Source organism: Apaloderma vittatum, unplaced genomic scaffold, assembly GCF_000703405.1.
Source record: "Apaloderma vittatum isolate BGI_N311 unplaced genomic scaffold, ASM70340v1 scaffold74, whole genome shotgun sequence".
NCBI classification, from domain to species: Eukaryota; Metazoa; Chordata; class Aves; order Trogoniformes; family Trogonidae; genus Apaloderma; species Apaloderma vittatum.
In genome coordinates, this window is record NW_009713223.1 from 8,078 (window position 1) to 30,610 (window position 22,533).

Below are 22,533 nucleotides of genomic sequence, written 5' to 3' on the forward strand. Positions count from 1 at the left end.
CAAGTGAGCCCAGGGAGGGATGGAGTAAATCCACACGTTTGTGGTGAGCCCCCAGTGAAGCTGGGCAGCCAGGGCTCAGGAGGCTTCCCAGCTCACTGCTCTCATCCTCCCCGGCTGCCACCTTCTTGCTGTGGTCACATCCACAACCATCTCCCCACTAGTAGAAGCTACGAACACTTTATGTTTCCCACTGGTCCCCCTGGCCATTAAAGTTTCTGCAGCATCATTAGCAGTTGCTGATGGAGATAAGCTCTCCTTCTGCCCGGGAAAGACAAATTCCCTGTGGGAGGGAAGGATTCTTTGGCTGTGTCATCTCTTGCCGGCTGCTGGGATGCCAGCAAAAGCTGAGTTTGCTTTAACTGTTATTTCTTCCTCCTCCTGTGCTGGTGGGGCTGTGCTGGGCTTCACTCGCGTTCTCACCGAAACATCTGGTCCAGGGAACTGGTGAATCCCAGCCATATAACCCCATAATCCCAGGCTCAAGCTCCCAACTCTGTATCCTGCAGCCAAACAGAGATTTGCTCTGGGTCTCACTGAATGTGCATTTCAGCATCCTTGGCCTCCCCTTTTCCCCCATGGGGTGGCACTGATCTCCGTGTGATTTTAGCCTAAAGGCAGGAATTGAGGTTCTTGGCTCCAGGACTGTATTAGTGCCCAGCAAAACCCATCAGAGCTATAAATACCTCACTGCTCCACCAGAGAGCAAATCCAAAATTGCATTCAAAGAAGCCACCAGCAGCGGGACTAACTGACACGATCCCAGGGTGTTGGCATTTAGGAAACAGCTCTTTGTGGAGTCCCAAAATGTTGATGGCTTTTTATATTTTATTTTTTCCCTTTTCATTAAACCTTTAGGCACAGGGTGGAAAACAAGCACAGTTTGTAAAAGATTCCTGAAACTTGCCCAAAGCAGAAAGGCGATAGCGGGAGGACGCCAGGGCTTGTTCTGTCCCCCTTGCCACCGGGGTGTCGGACTTGATCCGGGCCAGGATCACATGGAGAATCACAGAATCCTGAAATCCTAGAATCACAGGATGCACTGGGTTGGAAGGGACCTGTAGAGGTCATCTAGTCCAACCCCCCGTGTAGGGGGGGCATCTTTAGGTCCTGCAGGGACATCTTTGACCAGATCAGGTTGCTCAGAGCCTTGCCAAGCCTGACCTGGAACATTTCCACAGATAGGGCCTCCACCACCCTTCTGGGCATCCAGTGCCAGTGTCTCACCTCCCTCCTAGTGAAGAATTTCTTCCTAAAGTCTAACCTCAATCCATCGAGCAGGAGGAGGAGGAGGAGGGGGCTCGGAGCCCCTCCGACCATCGCCTGCCTCCCCGAAGGGGCTCACCCGGGGCGACGCTTATTGCAGGGGTCCAAGGGAGACGCTTAAAGGTCTTTTTTATCCCCAATCCAAACTATTTTCAACCCAAACCTACGATTCCCACGGTTCCGGCAGGGGGAGCTCACGCCGCGCCGCAGCCCCGGCTTTCCGGCAGCTCCGCTCCGCGGCCGCTTCACTCCGCGCCGGGTTTTACCTCCTGCCCGGGGGAAAGGCGAAGGAGCCCGAGTGCGGCAGCTCGGGCGGGAGCGGGAGGGTGGGGATGGCTCCGTCATCATCCTCATCCTCCTCATCCTCATCCTCCGCTCCCGCACACCCCCTCCACGCACGCCACAGACCTGGAGCAAGCCCCAGCGATTCTGCGCATCCTTCTACTCCTGTGCTATCCCTTTGGCTTCCTTGCACCCCTTTCCACCAGCAGCACTTGGTGCTTTGAGCTCCGTTTGGCCCCCTGAGCTCCGTCTGAGCATCACTCACTGGTGCTTCCAAAATACCCCAAGCCATGGAGCAGCCTTTGCAGAAAGACTTTTCCTCCTCCCTGTAAAAGCTTCCCGGGGCTGGGCAGAAGGTGGAGGTGGCTGCAGAGATGGGGGTGACTCCAAAGCATCGCCCTTTGGGAGACGGGCTGGATCCCGGGGTACTGCTGGTCGACCTCAGGATATTTATAAACAGGGGTGGTGTATTTTCTAGTCTGATTTTCCTTTTTCTAACAGACAGAAAAGGTTCAGCATCAGCTCAGTGTGTGCAGGGGGAAAAAGGGAAGGTCCTGAGGATGCACCACCAGTTCTTTGCACCCAGCTGGGAGGCACAATCATCCTGTTTGCCTGGTGTTGAAAAAAAAACCCTCAGTTCAAGGTCTCCCCAGGACTTTTTCCTTCCTCTCAGCCTTTACCTCATTTGGTGCAACTTCATTTTCCTTGCTCGTAATTCCAAACTTTGCTCTGGATCAGGACCAAAGCACCCACGGCGGAGTTGCTCCCGGGAGAGTCTCTCGCTCTCAGCTCAGGTATCTCTGATACAAACCACCCAAAAAACCAGCTGAACAAGGAGGTTAAATAAATGTGTGCGGATTTATTTATGTATGTTCCGCTGCTTGCTCTGGGGAACAAGTAAAAAGAAATTAAGGAATTAGAAGCTGCTTATCTGCAAGAAGCACTTTTTAGTCTTTTATGCATAATTCCTCGTAGGTGCCATTTTCACATAAATGTGAAGACTATATGTACTTAGGAACATAATGCATATAGGAGATATAAAGGATGCTGGATAAATTGGGGATAATTTAGCTTTTATATATACACAAATACAGATATACATGTAATTACCATTTTATTTATGCGAGTGTGTTTACACATAGAGATCTTATATTTACATATTTATAGAAATGCTAAATGTATTGAATGCTATCAGAGACGGCTCACAGATAGAAGAAACCTTGCGAGCTAATGAATGTAAAAAGAACAAAACAAATATCAAATAGCGATAAATCAATAGCCGCACTTTTTTCTTCAGTTACATCATCAATTACATCGTTGACCAGATACATTCTTTACCCCACAGTCTATTGCAGCGAAGGTGGTCACAAACAGCCTCCTTTCAGCTCCAGCTTGCTGGGTTTCTATTTTTTCAAGCAACAAATATCACAACGTCCCTTGGAAACCAAGCCGCAAGCATTACTTTGCTTTGAATCCACTTTTGCACCTAAATATTCCCCTTGGTGCTGCCTTTTGATGCCGTGAAGGCACCGGGACAGCCCAGCATCTGCCTCACTCTGGGCCACGGTGGGGCTGGGGTGGAAATGGAAGCGGCTTTCGTCCAGGCTTGCTTTAGAGTAGCGCTGGGTGATTTTGCCTGGGAAAGTACACCCGGACAGGGCATCCCACACTGCTCCTCTCCTCGGCACGTTCCCAGCTCGTGTGAAGGAGACCGGAGAATTGGAAAGAGGAATTTTTAGTCCTGAAGTGGAGTTTCACACTTTTTCTGAGATGATATTTAAAGTTTTGCTGTTATTTTTTTTCTTCTTTTTTCCTCCTTGCAACTACTCTTGGTGTTTATTAAATCGAATTGAACATGAGCTTTAAACACTGGATGCTCTCCTGGACCACAGGTTCCTCTGTCCTGTCGGGACCCTCACCTCAAGCATTTAGCAAAATAAATGTGAAATTACTCAGACTGTGCAGCTGAAGCTCTCCCAGTGTCATTCAGGCACTGGCTTTTTTGGAGTGTCTTCTCTTCCACAGACAAGACAATGTCAGATGGTATTTGGCAACAAAAATATCAGCAGAAGAGCAGAAGTGCGTCCTCGGTGGGGCCGCTCGCGCCCTGTCTGCAGCAGACGGCTGCCTCTCGGCTCCCTTTGAATTGCTCTCAGTGCATTACTTGGTTTTCAATTTCATTCCCTTTCCTAGGAGCAACCTCAGCTTTATGTTTCCCTTTTAAGCTGATTGAAATAAAGTATTTGAACAAATGTCATGGGCACTTAGAAATCTCTCCGCTGTTTACTCTCCCTTGCTTTCATTCTGTCCACCTTCTGCAGCACCGGCTCTTAAAGCCTTGAGTGCTGTCTATCTAAATTAATGCATCCTGTAGGCAGGGCACTATACAAATTCATTAATTTTTTTGTATATTGGAAATGTGCCTTTATTAAGTCTCCGTTCATGGGTTTTTTTTTTTCCAATGGTTGAATAGTTGAGCTTCTTTATAAACCATCAGCAAAGAGAGGGTGACTCCTCGAGATCCATTAGGGAGCCTCTTCTTCATCCAACAAACATTTATGGTCAGGATGGAAAGCAGGCCCCCAGAGAACAGATTTTGTGCTCTTCCAAATTTGCTTCAAAACATCCACCACTCTATGTATGACTCCTGGAGGTCCAGGTGGGCAAATCTGCGGGGAGGTCCAGCTCAAGGAAGAGGCTCTCCTGCACCCTCAGCTTCCCCAAGGGTTGCACAGTCCCTGGGCAGCCCCATCCCTGGAGCAGGAGCTGATGTGCCTCCTTGCAAGCCACGTTGTCACCGTAGCCACCAGGATGATCCTTCTCCTTACTCCCCCTGCTCCACCCACAGGAGATGCCTGGTCCTGGGGCACAGAGCTGCTGCCCCCCAAGTTACGTCTGCTTTGCACAGCGGGTGCAAGGTTGGCATCTGCCTGGAACAGTGTCAACATATTTCTCCAAGCAGAGAAATCCATAGAGCTTTGGTTGGAACCTCTGCAGGGCAAGGGGAGCAGTTCTGCATATTATCTTTTTCAGAGATTATTGTCAGGGATCTGAGGACACTAATAAGCCTTAATGGCTCAGACCAGCTTCACCTGGAGCCTCCACCCACATCCCTGGGCCCAGGAACACCATTTAAGCTCAGCAGTTGATCCTCACTCCTAAACTCTGTAGGAGGGGTGCTAGTCTGGCAGTTGGTGAGCCTGGTCCTAAACCTGACCTGAGGGCTGACTCCCAGGACTTGATCCCAGATTTGCTTTGTCACCATGGTGTTGCCATATGAGTTCTTGGCTGCTGTGTTGGGGTCTGCTCTGCTCACCTTGCTCCTTGTGCCTTCAGGAGCAGCCCTGCTCTTGCTGTTCCCTCGCAGAGAGGTGGGCACTTGAGGCTGTGCATGGAGGGCAGTTTCCATGTTGCCCCTTCCTGATGTTGTAGGTTCCCTGATGGAAACCTGCTCCTGCTGACCACCCACGGAGGTCAAGGGCAGCATTACCAACATGGCTGGAGTCGAGCTGGGTCTCTTGGTGGCAATGCACGGGCGTGGAGGCAAGGGCTGGCATCTCCTATGCAGGTAGGGCAAGGTAAAAGTGTCAGCACCAGCCTCTCTTCTGGGGCCTAACTACCAATGTGGGGCCAGCTGGTGAGCCAGGAATGGTGTGGGCACCCAAAAGCTCCCACCCCACCTGTCTGCTCCAGGACCATTTTTTTCCCCAGGACCTGTAATGGTTGGCCAAGACGTTTTCCGCTTTGGACTTGCGGCACAACTTCCGTTGGAGCTGGCAGTTCATCTGAGGTGGCTTTGGCATGATGTCAAGGATGAACTAACTGTTCTGCTTGTGGATCAAAGAGAACATCTGTTCACACCACAAGGTAGCGTTGGAGCTATTTGGTGAGTAGAGAGCACATCCCAGGCAGAGCAGGACCTGGAGTGAGTCTGACACTGGGTGCCCTTTGTAGCTCTCCTGGGACATCAGTGGCACAAATCTCATTCTGGGGGAAGTTTACCCTTTAAAATAAGTATCGGGAAGCCTGGGAGCATGTGAAGGGTGTTATTTCCCCAACACAACAGTGTGGGAGAAGTAGCATGTGCTGTAGAGATGCAGCCTGAAGAACCTTATCCAAGTGAGAATCCAGGAGTGTCTGAGTACCTCTGCTAAGGAAGGAAGGAAAGAATGTCTGTATTTCCCATGTGTTGCCTGCTCTAGTTGAGAGGTGGCATCCCCAGTGACAGGGAGGCTGGGTTAAAATGATCTCTGAGGTCCCTTCCAGCCTAGGCCATTCTATGCTTCTATGATTTCAGGGCAGGGCTTGCAATTATGCAGCAGCATTGCTGAATCAGATGCGAAACCAGAGTTCCTGCAGGAAAAAATGAGGCTGAACTTTGGTTTGACTCCAGTTTCAGATCTAATTTATGTCATGGACTGGGGAGGGGGTAAGGTGAGAAGAAGAGGCTACTGGGGCTTGGGGGGAGCTGGGAGGACTTCTCTTGCTGGACTTTTCTTGCGAGAACCCCTGTTCCTGTAAGAATTGGTCGTACCAGGGAAGGGAAGGACATGTCTTTGGGGATCTCTGGACTCTGCAAACTACTCCACTTTCCCCAGTGAGATGCCCACTCTGCATTGCCAGGGCTGTGAGCATAGATGTGTTTGTTTAACTGATTTTCATAGGTTTCTTCCAGTGATGCAGAGAGTGAAAGAGCTGTGTACATTAAACGAAGGCTGTGTAAAAAAAAAATAAAAATAATCAATTTAACTCCCATCTGAGTTGCACAGAGAAGGCAATAAATTGAAAATTATTTTTAAAATGACAGTTTTGATTGTTCCTATTGCCAGCTGGACCAGCTTCTTTTTTGCAGCAGGAACTGCAGCTCCAGCCAGGAATACTGGAGATGTGTCTGGGTCAAGCAGCTTCACAGAACACAAAGACCAGCAGAAATAGTTGAAAACTACACACACTGATACTGGTTTCAGGCAGGAATGAGGAGCAGTAGCTCTCCAAGCCCATGGCTTCCAGGGGTGGATGTAGAGACACATAAAGTCCATGTGTCCAGCCTTGATAATCCTTGTGGATGGATCCATGGGGAAGAGGTTGATGTTCAGCTGATAGCACTTTCCAGTCCCTGGGGCTGGTGGGCTAAGGGCAAGTCCCACCCAGGGAGAAGATCCGCAGCTATCCCACTTCTTCTGTTTTGTGATTTTGGCCCAAAATGTGAGGTGTGTGAGGAAAAACAGGCTAATGGCGAAGCCCTGGCTGAGAAGAGCAATGCTGGATGTTGCACCTGGCCAGCCTCATCCTCTCAGGCTACTAGAGGTGGCAAGGAAGCCCTTGTCCCTGTCACTGTGGGACCCCAGGGAGGAACTGCCCACCAGGGACCCATGCTGAGAAAGGAGGGGGTGAAGAATGTTGGGCTGGGAGTTTGAACCTGAATCAGAGAACCTGGGGGTTGTTCAGGACTCAGAATCTTTAGAGGAAGGGCCAGATGAGGTGAAAAGATCAAGGTAGATGAGGGAGGAATGACCATGGAGAAAAGGGAGGCAAAACCAACTGGTACTGAGAAAGGTGACCTCAGCAGCTTGTCCCACTGAGAAGGAAAGAGCTCCAACAGGACAACTGGGAAAGGGTCGGTGCTGACCTGGGTGTCCTCCAAAGAGAGTGGTTCCAAATGTTCTTTTCCCAGTGTCCTTGCAAGGCAGCAACAAAGTGGGTGAACATGGGGTGCATACATACCCTCACCACGTCCATCAGCAGGTTGCAGGGAGGAGGAGGAGGGACTGCAATCAGGGGAGAAGGTAGGAAATTGAAGCTGGAGGGACCCTGGGCCCTGCATATGGAGGGGAGCAGGGGTGGGTGCACTTTGGGAGAGGGCAGAGGCTGAAGCTGAGCTGTTCCCAGCATGAGGCACTTGGCAAGTCACCCATGGGAGCAGCAGCTTTTGCCAGGAAGGAGGCACTTGGCTGCATGATTTTAGCTGGAGACATGAATCTTGTGAACCTTCTTGTCCACTTCAGCCCTGCTGCCCCAGGGACCTTGGCTGCACCCCACCACGTCACTGCAAAGCCCAGGCTGCTTCTTGCTGCAAGAAAAGTCCCAGGTGAGCTTTCTGAGAAACACAGCGTGTCCCCTCTTCTGCTTATTGGCACATCTTGCCCATCTTGCCCCAGCTGCAGGAAGCCCATGTGTCCAGCCTCCAGCCAACGTGCTTGATGCTGAATTTTCAAAAATCATTATACATGGCACCCATGGGGTGAGTGACTAGAAAAGTGTGGTTTTTGAAATCATGCCCTTTGAGTTTGGGGTATTCAGCTTTGCTTCTGAGCATGCAGTGTTTTCATCTTCAGGCTTCCCTTCAAAACTGAAAGATGAGCTTTTTTTTTTTTTTTTGCTTTCATGTGAGTTACTGGGCACTGGCCAGAGGAGGGGCCTTGTAGCTGCACGATAAAAGAAAGCCCCAGATCCTGCAACACTGATAGCCCAGCAGCCCAGTGTTTTGGGGTGGATTTAACCTCAGCCTTTGCAGTACCTCCCTTCCATGAAAAGGCTCCGAGAAAACATCACATTTGTGGGATTTGGCTTTGATCTGTATGGTAGGAAGGGGGAATTTGGTTACACTGTGTTGACGTGGGAGTTAATGGGACACTAGAAGATGCTCCAAGAAATGAGCTGATCCCTCTCCATCCCAGTTAAACCAGCACCATCAGCAGCAGCTGCGTGTGACAACTGAAGCTTTCCTTGGACAGTCAAAGCAGTTCCCTTGTCTCTGTCCCCATCCAGCAGCCAGGGCAGGGAAAGACTGGAAAAGAAACCAGCCAGCTGTGTTTCCCAGAGGGGCACGTTCCTCGCTGCCTCACTCTTTTGAGGACATTTGCTCTGTGCAGCAGCTTACAGGGAGCTTTGGGCTGATGGTGCCACCCCGTGTCCCAGTGGCCCAGGGTTGGAGGGGACAAGCTGGCAGAAGCAGTGATGGAAAACACGGAGATCTCCCACTGCTTCCCTTCACAAGGGAATAAATGGCAAATTTTAAACTCAAATTTTCCCCTCGGCTGCCGTGTGAGAGGAGCACAAGACATGGAGAAGATCCTTTCTGTCTTGCCATGTCACAGCCGACAGCCAGCCATCAGCACAGGCTCTTTTTCAGCCTTCAGCTAGATGGCAAATGTTGCTGTAAAATTTTGCCAAAATGGTTAACTTTCTGGTAGTTGGGAGCAGGCAAGGGTTAAGCTTTCAAAACCAGGGCATTTTATTTTTTGTAACCAAATATTCACACTCTCCACCCAAAACAACATCGAAGACCAGGCTCTATTTGAGCCTGTCAGCTTTACTTTGCTCTCTGTTGTTAAAAAAACGCTGCAGCTCCCTGCCTGAAAAAAATGTCAGAGGGAAATTGCAAAATAACATTTTCCCCTTTTCCCTGCTGCCACACCTGCTTTCCTTCAACAGCAACTGGCATTTCTCCAAGCATCCTGATGTGCTGTGTGCCGGTGGGTGCTGCCGGAGCTGGGTGCAAGTGGTTTTAGGAGGGGAGGTCCTGGCACCTGTGGAACCCATGGACACCCAGACATGGTGGGTGCTGCTCCTTTCCAGGGGTGTGGGCAAAAGCAAGGGACCCCATCCTCTGTGTAAAGCCTGAGAGTAAGGAAAGTGAGGAAAGAGTTTGGTGCAGATGAGGCTTGGAGAGGAACCACAAGCGTCCCAACAGTCCTGGAATTGTGTCACTATGTTATGGGGAGTAACGGGACAGAGTGGCGGGACACGGTGGCAGTTGCTTCACCTCCTCAGCAGCTTAAAAGCATGGAAATAACTTAAAAGCTGAGTTTCTCGTGCTTTTTATCATCCTGCTATCAGCTGTGCTGCAGGCGCTGCCGCCTCCCCGGCTGCCTGCAATGACGGCAGCCTTGGGTCTGTCTGTTTGCGTCCTGCAGCTGAAAAAGAAGGAGATAGATAGCCCAAATAACGGCGTCCAGGCTGGAAAACCACTGAGCAACCTTGCTGGTGCTTGTGGACTGTGTGTGTTATCTGTCTGGGTTGATTTTCCTGCATGTAAAGGAGCATCGCCCAGCCCAAACCCTTGCTCATGCCCTCAGAGCTGAGCAAACCAGAGCAGGACCTAGGAAGTGCTTTGCAAGCTCAGGGACAAAATATTGCACTAACATCAGGGAAAGTGAAGGCGTCTTGGCAATTACTTCAGAACTGAGCTTGCAAAGTCTGCCGGTTTTGTTCGCGTTCATCTGAAAGCCTTTGACACATCCGTGCTGTATGTTTCTTTTATGAATATGCAAATCAAAGCAGTGAAATTACAGATAATGATATGTAGTCAAAACTTTTCAGAAGTTAATGCATATTCCTTATTTTGCAGATTTCTATCACATTTGTATTTGCAAAATAGATGAGATAACGCCGCTCAAGAGAACAGCTTTCCTGTCACCGAAGCGGCGATACACCTTTCAGATCCCACCCTGGAGAGCTGCCAGCTCCCTTCCCGGCACTGAGGTCCCCCTCGCGGGGACAGAGGTCACGCCGAGTGCTTGGCTTTCAGTGTCCTGGGACCCCAAAACAGAGCTGGGCTGCCATGGTGGTTTCAAGGGCCATGAGGTTGGATCAAGGAGCTGCCTATCTCATGGGGCAAAAAAACCACATTGGGGCTCAGGCGTCGCAGGCAGGCTGGATGCGGGAGATGGATGGTCACCTCCATGGGGTCCCCGGCACTTTGGACCAGCCACAGTGGTCTGTGCAGCCTGGAGGGGATTGTCCCGGGGAAAAAAAAAGAAAACCACTGCAAAAAACAGTAGTTTGATCATTTGTTGCTTTCTCTCTCTCAGCCCAATTTCAGATGCAGCAATAACGCAATAGAGATGCAATAAAATACGTTTGAAAGGGAGGATATACTTCCAAACAACAATTCCCACTTTGGACCAGCCACAGTGGTCTGTGCAGCCTGGAGGGGATTGTCCCGGGGAAAAAAAAAGAAAACCACTGCAAAAAACAGTAGTTTGATCATTTGTTGCTTTCTCTCTCTCAGCCCAATTTCAGATGCAGCAATAACGCAATAGAGATGCAATAAAATACGTTTGAAAGGGAGGATATACTTCCAAACAACAATTCCATGTTTTTCCAAAATGAAGTCTTCAAAATAATGCTGGTCTGGTGGGGTTTCTTGCTATGGGGGAGTGTTATACACTGCATGAGGAATTTTTCACGTATGTTTGTTTTTATTCTGCTTTAGGAGATATGTAGGAACGCTACCATGCAATGAAAATGTGAGGTTTGACCAGAGTGCTCCTGATTCAGACCCATTCGCTGGTCTTCCCGCAGTGTTCCCATCACCAGGTGAGATGCAGTGCCCACCTCTGCTCCTCACACCTTCCCGAGCACTCAGGGCATGGCAGAGAGAACTCGCTGGGACCTGGGCAGGCTGCACTAGCTAGCTCCATCCCTTTGGCCATCAGGTGTTTCATGGCAAATCAAGTGTTTCATGGAAAATCAAGTGTTTCGTGGCAAATCCACAGCCTTGCCCAAGCTCTCTGCACGCTGCTGGGCGGCCTTGGGTTATTGGCTGGGGGCTGCCTACACCTCACCCTGCTCCTGGTTAGTCTAATTCCTCAATTTCATCCTGTCTCTGCTGCGTTCCCAGTTCATCCCTGTTATCAGCTTCCTTTTGATTGCTGAGAGGAATCAGCCCGGGCTGCCAGGGGGGATGACCATCACTCATGGCTAAAGGTACTCATGAGAACATCTTTGCTCCTCCTAGTCCCGCTCCGGTGAGAACTTGACCCTTTTCTGCTCTGATCTCCCCCAAATTAATTTCCTCACCTTTAATAACGTGCGTGGGCGAGCAGTTTCCAGCAAGTGACACCCGCCGAGGAGCCTGGCAGTGGTTGGTGAGCCCTCCTCCCTTCCCCCTCCTCTTTCTCTTTCTTCTTGCAAACACCTACATCCTTCCTGTATTGTTTCGAACCGCAAGATAATAAACTGAGAAGCCAACGCTGTCACACGGCGAGTGGAAAGGTCTGCGGAGGGGAGGGGGACCTCTGCACCTTGGGGGCTCTGCCTCCCCCTGCAAATATCACCGGAAACCTCTGTCCTGTCGCTTGCATAACTGGGGTTTGGGGTGCCAGGGTGCTCACCCCGAAACAGCAGTGCTTGGCTGAGCCTTTGGTCTTCTACAGCCTTTTTTGATCATTGTGTCCCTCGCCGCCTCTCCTGCAGCTGGACCCAGCAGCCCAAAGGTTCTGCCCATGGGGCTCATCTGCTTCTGGGAGCTCCTTGTTGGGTTCTCACCAGCAGTTAGTAGTTAGCAAAGAACTTTTTTTTCAAGTTTTTGAATGGCTCTTCTCCTGCCCCTAGCTGTTGCTGGGTCTTATCTGTGTTTGCCAGGGACTGGATCCTGCATGCTGGTGGGGCAAGGCTGGGAGGAGGATGCTGGTGGAAAAATCCAAGCAAAAATCAGAAATGCTTCCCTGAGGCAGCCAAGATTCCCTGGGCTCAGCTGCAGGTCTGTGGGCCGTCCCACCTACACACCTATGGTCTGGTGGGTTTGGGAGCCTGGCTACCCAGTGCATTCCATTCCCAGAGAAAGGGATAAACTGGGACCTGCCTGTCCTACTACCCCTGGAGATGTCTTAAAAATGAGTCCCCAGGTGTGTCCATGCCCAGCAGCTCTGGGGTGGCCAGCTGAGCTGGTCCTCTGCTGCAGCACCCAACAGCTTCATGCCAGCGTGTCTTTGGGGTTGGATTTATAAAACGCCAAGTTTGCAAGGGAGGAAAGGAAAGGAAATGAAAAGCAGAAGGGATGGGTGTGCTTGAACCCAGCCAGGCTGGGTGCTGAGCACGGCCCTGGGCGCAGAGTGAACCTTGCCCTGTCCAGCCCAGCGATGCTCTCCTGTAGCAGGACAGGGACCAGTGCAGAATAAGGACCACCATGGGATGGGGACCAGTGCAGGACCAGGACTGCTTCAGGAGAAGATCAGGGTGTAAATCCAGCACGGAAGTGAGCATAACTGCCTGGTGACTGTCTGGGCCACAATAACTTGCATTTTGAGGGCTGGGAGAGCAGAGTTGCTGAGCTATTTCTGCACAAAACGTCACGTGTGGTCAAAGCCTGGGAGGTGAGTTTAGCTCTTTTTTTTTTTTTTTTTTTTTGGCTGTAGATACCTTTTTAATCCAACTCAAATTTGTCTCTGCAAAAACCCTGAGGAGTTTAGGAGGCACCTGTAAGTGCTCCTTACACACAGGGTGGAGAGGGTCAAGAGGACTGCAGAGACAAACTTTTCTGCCCCGTGTGTCCCCCAGCCCTGCCCCGCTGAGCCCCGTGTGTGTTCAAAGTCGTGTTGGCAGTAGATTGCACTTGCTGCTGCTTGAAACCCCAGAGCATATTTCATGCCTAAAACATTATAATTAGGAAGAACAGTGGAAAGCTGCATGAACAGAAGGCTCCTGTGGCTCTCCAGGAACTGCCAGCTGAGCACCGGTGGTTCAGGGATGCACCGCATCAGCTGGCTTTGAGGAAAAACCTCGCTCAGGCTGGGTTGTCACACCAACAGTTTGCTTGCACCTCTGAGCTGGAGGCACCTAAGAAGGTCACGCCAGTTCCCAGCCAGGCAATATTTAATGGGATTTTGTTCTTGATATACTTGGAGGTAAGCCTAGGGCAAATCCTCATGTCCTGGTGAGACAAGGCAGGGCTTCAAGGGAGCTCGGAGTTCTTGCAACCGAGGTTCCACGCTGTACAGGGTCAGAGAGATGGTCTGTGTCCCCAGCAGCAGTGCTGGGTGATGCTGGGGAGTCTCCACACTTGTGATTTGGCCCGGTGCAAACCCGGTGATTTAAAAACCAGGGTGCTCAGAATTTACAATGCTGCAGCTTAAAGGTGACTTGCTCTAAACCCCACCAAAGGCGCTGAAGGATCATTGGTTCCTTGCAGCGTCTTTTGAATTGATCTGTAGTGCCCAGGCTGGGTTGTTAGACCCTTAGGCATGAAGTTTTGGCTTTTGAGGAGCAGCCCAAGCCATCAGTGGAGCTAACTATGGAGTAAGGATGAGAATGACCCAAGGGTGGAGAAGCTCGTGGAGTCCAGACAGCATCTGGTGATGGCTCCTGCTTGCTTGCCACAGGCTGTGCCAAAACCAGCTCTGCAGTTACACTTCACACCAGCAAAGATCCTCTCCTGCTTTTATCTGCACTAAACCATGCAGGAACATCAGGGTGCTGGCTGCTCTTCCTGGACCTGGGGAGGAGTGTAGGAGCTGAACTCGCTGGTGGGTTGAGGCTCTGCTGTGTTATGTCTTTCAGAAAGTCATCCTTCCAGCAGAACGTGGCTCTTTCCACCCGCAAAAGGCATCGTTGCGCAGATCCCTCTAACGAAGCAACAGTTTGCCCAAGGAGAATACCCAAGCATGGAAGAAATGACCTATTTTGTGCTCTTAAAGAACTTGGCTGATGATATGCTTGGCTGCCCTCGGTCTCTTGCAGAGACCAGATCTCCAGGGTGCTGATGTCTGTGGAGATCCAGGAGAGGAGACATCCCAGTGAGTTTTTCAGTCGCTCTCCTGCGCTCCCCACCTGGCTGCGAGGGAAAGGATTTGCGTGTTGGAGGAACCGAAGAGAAGGACGCGGTGGAGATACGTTATTATCTTTTCATGGGAAATTTCTAGATGAAAGGAAAAAAAAATTAAAGTTTGTCTCATTCTGTATTCACATTTTCTTTTCATTTTAGGTTTTGAGAAAGAAGAAATTATTCATGTCTCCAGTTCCTCCCTTCTCTCTCTCTCTCTCGTCTCTTTTTTTTCTCCCTCTGTGCCAAAAATGAGAACACAAAGGGATGGATGGCAAATGTTTATAGGGAAGAGGAGACTTACTCTTTCCAGGTTTTTGAGTCTTTTAAGCTCTATAGCTTTAAATAACGCCTGCAACTGTGTAAAAATGGCAACTGAAAAGGAAACAGTGAAGTGTTGAGGCATTTCAGTACAGAGAAAAGAATAGAAATCAATTCTTGGGCATTTCTTGCTTTAATGCATTCAGTGTTATGAAGGGGTCAAAGGAAAAAAAACCAACCCAGCCTAGAAACATGAAACTCTTGACTGAGAGTCTTGAATTGCTGAGGGAGTTTAAGAAATCAAAATGTTTTAATCTGCGAAATGGGAACCACACATTTGTTTTGCAACACGATTTTAGATTGCTTTTCAGTTATTCAAAATAAGATATTTAGCTATTTTTTTCTCTTGGTATTTGGAGCCCCAAACCTAATGTAGGCTTTGGTCTGTGGATGTTTCCAGTGGAATTACCGTCAACTGAGAAAGTGCCCATGGTGTTTGGGCATATTTTGGGGTTTTTTTGTGAGTGTTGGGTTTTTTTCTCCTCGTTTTGAGCCAACCTTTTGGTGCCAGGGAAGGGCACATCCCTGTGAGCGCCCTGAAGCTGGAGCGCTGGGCAAAGTGGGACTTGCCCACCTGGGTGACAACAGCGGGTGGGACCAAAGCCTGTTTTGTCGATCATCAGGGTAATTTGCGTGACTTGCTCTGGGTCTTATTTAATTCAGCCTCACCTCCCAGGCTGGCTCCTGCGGTCCTTTCCAGCTCTCCCGCGGTGACTGAGATGATAGAAGGAACTCCCAGGAGAGGAGTTTTGAGGGTGGGGAAGGCCTTCCTATCCATCCTGTCCCACCTTTTCCCTTGGATAATTTTAGAAGCTGAAAGAGCCTCTCCATGTGCCATTTCCAGGAGCTTGGCAGGGAAACTGGGGGAGTGCCTGTGGCCTTTTTTTCTCCACATCCCTCAGTCATTCAGGTGAGTGGGAGGCAGCACGAGCTCTCTAAAGGGTAGTACTACTCAAGCCGTCAGCCAAAAGACCAGCCGCAATTAAAGCAGTCAAGTAAGGCTCTAATTATAAAAACTCCCTCCATAACTGCAGAAATATTTTGTGTAAATTGCAAGGGAAAAAATTAGTATAAACTGTTCTCCGAGCCAATAAATCTACTTGCAGTGTGTAGTGCTTCCGGAGACGGTATCTAGCGAATGTCTACGTGTTCCAGAAAAAGAAAAAAAAAAGGTTCAATATGTTCTGAAAAGCCTTTATCCTGTTTCTCTGCTAACTTCCCCCAAGCCGTTCTGTCTCCTGGAGAAATCCCAAATCCCTGGGACTTCTTCCAGCCCGCCTCTTTATTGTGGGAGTTACGGGCTCCTAATCAGGGAACAGGAATGGTTGCATGTTACATGTGTGCCCCAACAGGATGGAGATCCTGACTTTGGACTCCCAGCTCCCAAATTCCTGCTGCCGGCGTGATATGGGGCGCAAAGGGACGTTGCGTGAAGCCGACTGCAGCAGGGATGGGTCTGAAAGCCCACGTGGCTCTCTCCAGCTGTCTCTCTGTGCTCCCCTCTAACATAGGGTGCCAGCAGTGGTTCTGGTGCTCCCCAAGAGACCGAAGCACAGGCTGGAATCAGGGATGGAGGGAGATATATCCCCCAGATACGACTATGGTGAGACTCGATCGGCCTGTCCCGATCAGAAGGGAATCCAGAGGGAAATTGCCATTTCTGACTAGATATTTCTCAGAGACTAGCAGGCTTTTGGATTTTTCTGCTATTTATCAGTAATACGCAGCATTTTTTTCACTTCTCTCTTTCGTCAGGAGCCACAAGAGGGGGTGAGGAGCAGGACGAGCCCACTAGTGGAGCAGCTGCCGGGCTGCACTGCTGGTGTGGCCCAGGGATGCTCAGCCATGGGGTGGGTGGGTGTAAGAAGGTTGAGGACATGTCAAACTCCAGAAGACCCTCTAGGACAGGTGCTTCTCGGGCTCTGTAGCCTAGCTACTTTTCTACTGTTAAATTTTGGCAGTGCCTCTAGCGGGTGGGCTTATTCCACTCGTGTCCTCCGGGCTAATCCTGTCAACTACTTCACACCTCTGGATTTCTGTCAGCAGGGTACCACCACCTTGCTTCCATGCCAGACCTGGGCAGCTGCACTGTCTGCCCTCTCTTTGCAAGCACAAGACCCGTGGTATCTTCTCTTAGCTTTGCAGAAGACACTGACCTATAGGCTTTATCCCATCAAAAGTAACCATTGTTTTATAGTCATAATTATTGCCCGTGACCAAAGATTCATCTGGAAAGCAATGAAACGTACATTAATTGCATATTGAAGAGCAGTAAAATGTTACTCTCTCCCACAGTCTTGCAGTGGAAGAGGCTTCACTCATAATAAAATTTTAATGTGATTACAGGCTGGAGAATTGCATTTTACAGCCGTTGGTGACTTAAGGCAGCTGCGGGTGCCCGACCTGGTTGACCTGCAGCATCTCATGGTCCTTGGTCCTGTCCCTGGGCGAGGCTCCTGGGAGATGAGGGAAGGATGTGAAGGATCCTTCCAAGGGTTGTATTTGTCCCCTGTGAGCCTTCTCCGCGGGTGAGTTTGCAGTCAGCGTGGGAGTGATGGATGGGTCAGAGTGCAACACAGATGCTGTCACCGCCCATACACCATCAGACCGTGATGCAAATGGGCCAGGGCTTGGCCTTCCCTTGCATTCCCTTCTATTCTATCCCCATCCTAAAGCTGGTCTAGGTGTCTCCATCCATTGTGGCCACAAACGCTACAGAGCCACGGTGGCAGAGGTGAGGTGCACGTGGCTGGACGATGGAGCAGGCTGGGGGGGACCTCTGGGCCAGGAGCTGGGGGCAAGAGTGGGGGGCTCCGTGTCACGGTACTGTGAAGCAATCAGGGCAGGAGGGAAGCGTGGGGAGCATCTGCACTGGCAGAAGCACAAAGACTCTGCAGACCTTGGCAAGGAATGGGGTTGGGGACCTTGGGACCCAAGGCTTCCCACACAGAGGGGGTGTGGGGTAGCCAGCAGGGTCCTGGCTGGGAGGAGGCAGAAGAGCACACAGCTCTGCAGCATCGCCTTTTGCTCCAGGGAATCTGATCATCCCACTTGGGCAAATAAGGAGCAACAGATGTTATGCAGCTGAGGGACAAGAAGCAAAATCATGGGCAGAGACTCCCTGGTGGGTTCCCAGCCTTTCACTACCTTGGAGTCATGATGGGAGCAGAAAACACATGCAGAAAAGCAAAGCAGTGTGTTGGCAGAAGCCACGGAGGTGCTGGGATGGAGAGGCTGAGCCCTGCTGAGCAACAAGTCATTCAGCTGCACAAATACCTGCAAATGAGCTCACCAGTATCATCTGCAAAAATACCCACCTGGGAAGTTCTGCATTATTTGACCTCCTATCCCCACAAATAATAATAGCAGAGCAACAGAAAGCTCTCTAATGTGCTTGCAGTGTAATAAAGTAACCTCACTAGGAATAAAATCTACAGCAATTACTGTGCCAGGTATTATGCTGATTTCTCAAATCGTAGTGGAAAGTCAAGAAGAGTTGAGGATACAGTGACAAAACACCTGACCTCAGAGCTGACTCTAAATTGCCCTTCTGGCCAGCACAGTAATTCATCCAGAAGAATTGTTATTCCTCTCATCTCTTCTTCAAAAATCATTGTTCAAACTGATAATTTCACACTCCTTGTGTATTGGAGTGAGTACTTTGCCTGCTCTCTGCACTGTGTGATTAGCTGCTAAGGTGATGCTCAATATTTTGGACCTGCTGCAAGGTGGAGCATACGAAGCGGAAAGCAAACCGAACTGTAGTTCATCATCTTTTTTTGCCCCTTCTGTCCTTACAAAGATGACAAAGCTGCATCATGTTTGCTTGTCAGGCAGAGCCTTTCCGTGACCTGGTGACAGCGGTGGGCAGAGGGCAGGCGAAGCGCAGCAGGTCCTGCCTGGTGGGGCTCGTACCTCAACTACCTCAGCCACTTGCCCCTCTGCCTGTGCCAATGGGCTGGGTCATGACCCATGTGGAAGTGTCTGGTGGTGGCCACAACCTTTGCAAAGCACAGGTACGTCTGGGGAAATGAGCTGGAGGTGCTGAGCAACCAGCGCAGGGTCTGACATACAACCTCTTTGCCTGGTTGCATGGTGCTGCTGAGCCTGAGCTTGGGGGTCCCAGCACGGTACATGGGGGCTGTCCCAGGAGCTTGGTCCCCAAGTCATTGCATGCTTCCTTCACCATGGACTCGCTCGGGGTCTGACCGCTCGTCTTCCAGCAGGAGCACAGGGAGGACAGCTGCTCTCACCACCGGCACCGCACAGCAGCCCTAACCCTGGTGGGACCTTTGGGGAATGGGGACACTTGCCATGGTGCAAAGCTGCCCTCGGCGGAGGACCAGCACCTCACCGGGGCTGGCACAAGCCTTCTGCTCCTAGCACATGCTGCTGTTGTCAGGGTCCTGGGATTTGTCAAATGAAGTCCTTTCCTTTGAGCCTTCTTGCGTGAAGTTTTCAATGTTGCTTGTCAGGACTGTTTTCCCTTCCATTCCATCATCTTAGTAATAATAACTCGGAACAAAGTCGAATAGCGCCGCTAGGCTGTTAGTGGCCATGGCCCTTTGTGTCTGGTGGGGTTTTGGTGCTGGGGAAGGGGCTACAAGGTGGCTCCTGTGAGAAGCTTCTAGAAGCTCCCCTGGCTCCAAATTGGACCGGCCAAGGTGACAGTGGTAGTGCCTCTGGGAATAACATATTTAGGATGAGAAAAACCTGCTGGGCAAGCTGTAATGGATGAGTGGGACGTGAGAGGAACAACTCTGCAGGCACCAAGGTCAGTGAAGAAGAGGGAGCAGGGTATGCTCCAGGCGGTGGGGCAGGGATTCCCCTGCAGCCCATGGTGAAGAGCACGGTGAGGTAGGCTGTCCCTCCAGCTCATGGGGTTTCATGGTGGAGCCGATGTCCACCTGCAGCCTGTGGAGGACCCCACGCTGGAGCAGAGGACTGCACCTAAATCATGCTGTGACTCCAAGAGAAGCCCATGCTGGAGCAGTCCATCACTGGGATGACTCTACCCATGGAAGGAACCCACAGCAGAGTTGCTTCAGACCTAATCACTGGCCAAGGCCAGGCTCTTTCCCCACACCACCAGCCCGCAGGACACCCCGGGGTGGGGGCGAGACGGTGGGTATCCCTGTTTCAGTGTGAGCCGGGCATTGCCGTCTGGAGGCATTTCATCCCATCCCAACCAGGACTGCTGAGTCCTTGCCCTCAAAGGGTTAACACCGCCAAGATCCCGCTGATGAGATTTGTTAAACTCTCCATTACACCCTACAGTGCTGCTAATTATGTCTTCATAAGCCAAAGTCAATTAGCCAGGGCTCACCCTGCCCATGCCTCTTCTCCATCCTTAGTCCTGATGACTGTGAGGACCTGCCGGGGTCCTGCCTCCCCGACCTCTGCCCAGATCCCTGCCTCAAAAGATGTTTTAGAGCCTTTTGAGGGTCCAGCTCGTGCTTCTTGACGAAAAGTGGAGGCACCACAGCTCGTCCTGCCCCAGAGCACGATCTCTGCAATGGCAACACCTCAGCGGGTAGGAGAGGAGGGGTGTGTGGGGAGCCCATATCCTTCCTCAAATATGGAAAAAATTACTGCAACAAGGAAAGCAATAAATTCTTCCCTATGCTCAAAAGCAAGGGATTTGCTTTGTAGGGAGAGAGATTTAGGTTATCTGCCTAGAATTTAAAGGTTTTTAAAGGGAGGTTAGGCACACAGGGAGGGTTTAGGGAGAGCTGACCCCACACTGAGGTGCAGGGGGCAACTGGGTGGCTCCTTGAGACCCATCCACCACATTTGCTACTGATGTTAATAACGGAGCAAACGTTTGGGTCAAGGAGAGGCTCACCCAGCCATGCCTGTTGCCCCCAGGTGCTGGGGCTGAACCTGGTGGTAGAGCCAGCCCCTATGGTAGGTGGGAGGCTCAGCTCCTGGTTCCTTCTCTGGAGCAGCTCCAGGTTCCACCACAAACAGCTGATAGCTGGAACACCCTTAAAGCACAGCTGCCATCATGCAAATTTAGAGATCAGTAGGGATTAAAGTGGTCTGGAAGGTCTCGTTAATGCCCTCAGCTCTATAACAGCCAACTGCCCTGCATCCCCGAGGGCAGCTCTGGCATCACCACGGCTGGAGGTCGGTGTCCTCCACGGCTGCCCCATGGCAGGCACAGGCCGTTTGCATCCACCGGGTGGGTGCCCTCCACGGCTGCCCCATGGCAGCCACAGCCTGTTGCCATCACCAGGCAACATTGGCAGTTGGTTGGAAAGTCGTTAAAAGCCCGGGATTGCTGGGGTGCTGGCTCACGGGGCTGTTGGGCATCACTGGATGGGCACCTTCCTTCAGACAGGGCAAAGCAGAGGGACCGTGATGCATCCAGTGCAGACCCCATCCAGTTTTCCTCGCAGGGCTGGAAACGGCTTCCCTGTGATCTCGGAGTCTCAAGGCCACTTACATGCTGCACACACACAAAAATCTAAAATTTCAGAAACTCTCCCTGGAATAAGTCCTATCCCCTAGCTGTGATAACTCAAGGTAGGTTTTCATCCTAACGTCCTGTTTCCTCTCCTCTTCGTTTTAATAATTGCATACTTGGAAGAAATCTCCTGGCTCTGATATTGCACCGTAACTATCTGTCCACCACCAGCTGGCCAAGCTGAGCTGAGTTGTTATAGCGAGTGCTGCTCCTCAGGAAGTTTTATTATGCACCTTTATTTTCAAATGGCTCAAGATTAGACATAAAAGGGGAGGTTCATGGCCTCACACTGGCCACCAGCAAGGAAGATTCTCATTTTTCTAACTTTATCCACCAGCTCTCCTCGCTTGCCCATCTCCATGGCTGTTGGGCTGTGCTGGTGAGGTTTTGCTGTGTTAATACTGGACTAAAATACAGAGTCCCCGTGGTCAATGGGACAAGGAATGGGCATAATTTCTCTTTATACTTGTAGAGAACAGGAAGCTTGGTGTTAGAAGTGCAAGTGCTCTCATGAAGCTGAGTTGCAGAGGTACATCTTGATTCCGTGTCTCTCATGCTGAAAAAGAAAATGTTCTCAGCCGAGAGGACTGATGCTCCATCACCTTGCAACACCATGGTGATGGCCTCAGAAGCGGAGGGGAACGTAGGTTTTTACGTCAGGCTGTTTGCAGGAATTGCTTGTGACCCGCCTGGAATTTCTGCCGGGTCCTGTAGCTCCAGGGACTTGCTGCCCCTTGCCATGGCGCTGTTACCTCCACCTCTCCCAGCATCCAGGGTGGTCTGCTAGGGACTGCTTGGTCCAAACCCACCATGCCCGAAACACCTCAGAAGGTCTTCATCGCTCCATCCAGAGCCGGCAGCTCTTGGGTGGGATTTTGGGGATGGTTCTTGCTTGGATGTGCCCTCAGGGTGTGTGGGACAACTCCCACCACATGCTCCTTGCCCTGGCCACCAAGAGCTGGGGCTCTCGCATTCTGATGGGGACTTCCTGCGACAGGACTTAATGTGATGCTCACTCTGAAGAGTGAGCTCTTCCATGGTTTATTAAAATGGTCTGAAAAAAAGCTTAGAAAAATTATTTCAAGTCACTGGAGAACATAAATATTTCAAGTCTTTGGAGAACTTCCAGAGAAAATATGGAAGCCTCCTCTCCGGAGGCATTCAAGGCCAGGTTGGACGGGACTTTGACCAACCTGGTCTGGTGGGAGGTGTCCCTGCCCTTGGAACGAGATGACCTTTAACGTCCCTTCCAACCCAAACCGTTCTGCGATTCTATGATAAATTAAGGCTGCTTTCACTGTAGATGGGTAGCAGTGGGGGAAAAGAGGATCTTAACCATGACATTCAGACCTGAGCAAGACCCAATGCCCCAAACTGCACGAGTAACACGGCCATGGCCCAGCTGCATGTCTTCCCTCTCACATGCACACGGAGAAATTATCCCTTAGCTAAAGGACAGTGACTTGTGTGCCAGTGGCACGACGTGGTGAGACTCCCACGATGAAGCTGCACCTACAAATGGGCTTAAAATGGTACATTAATTAACAGGTTTCCTCCAGGCAGGCGGCTCAGGGCGTGAAATTTCACATTGCTTTATTGTTTTACACCATCTGAGTTTTCCATTCTTGCTAGGGAAGGATGGGAGCGCCAATTC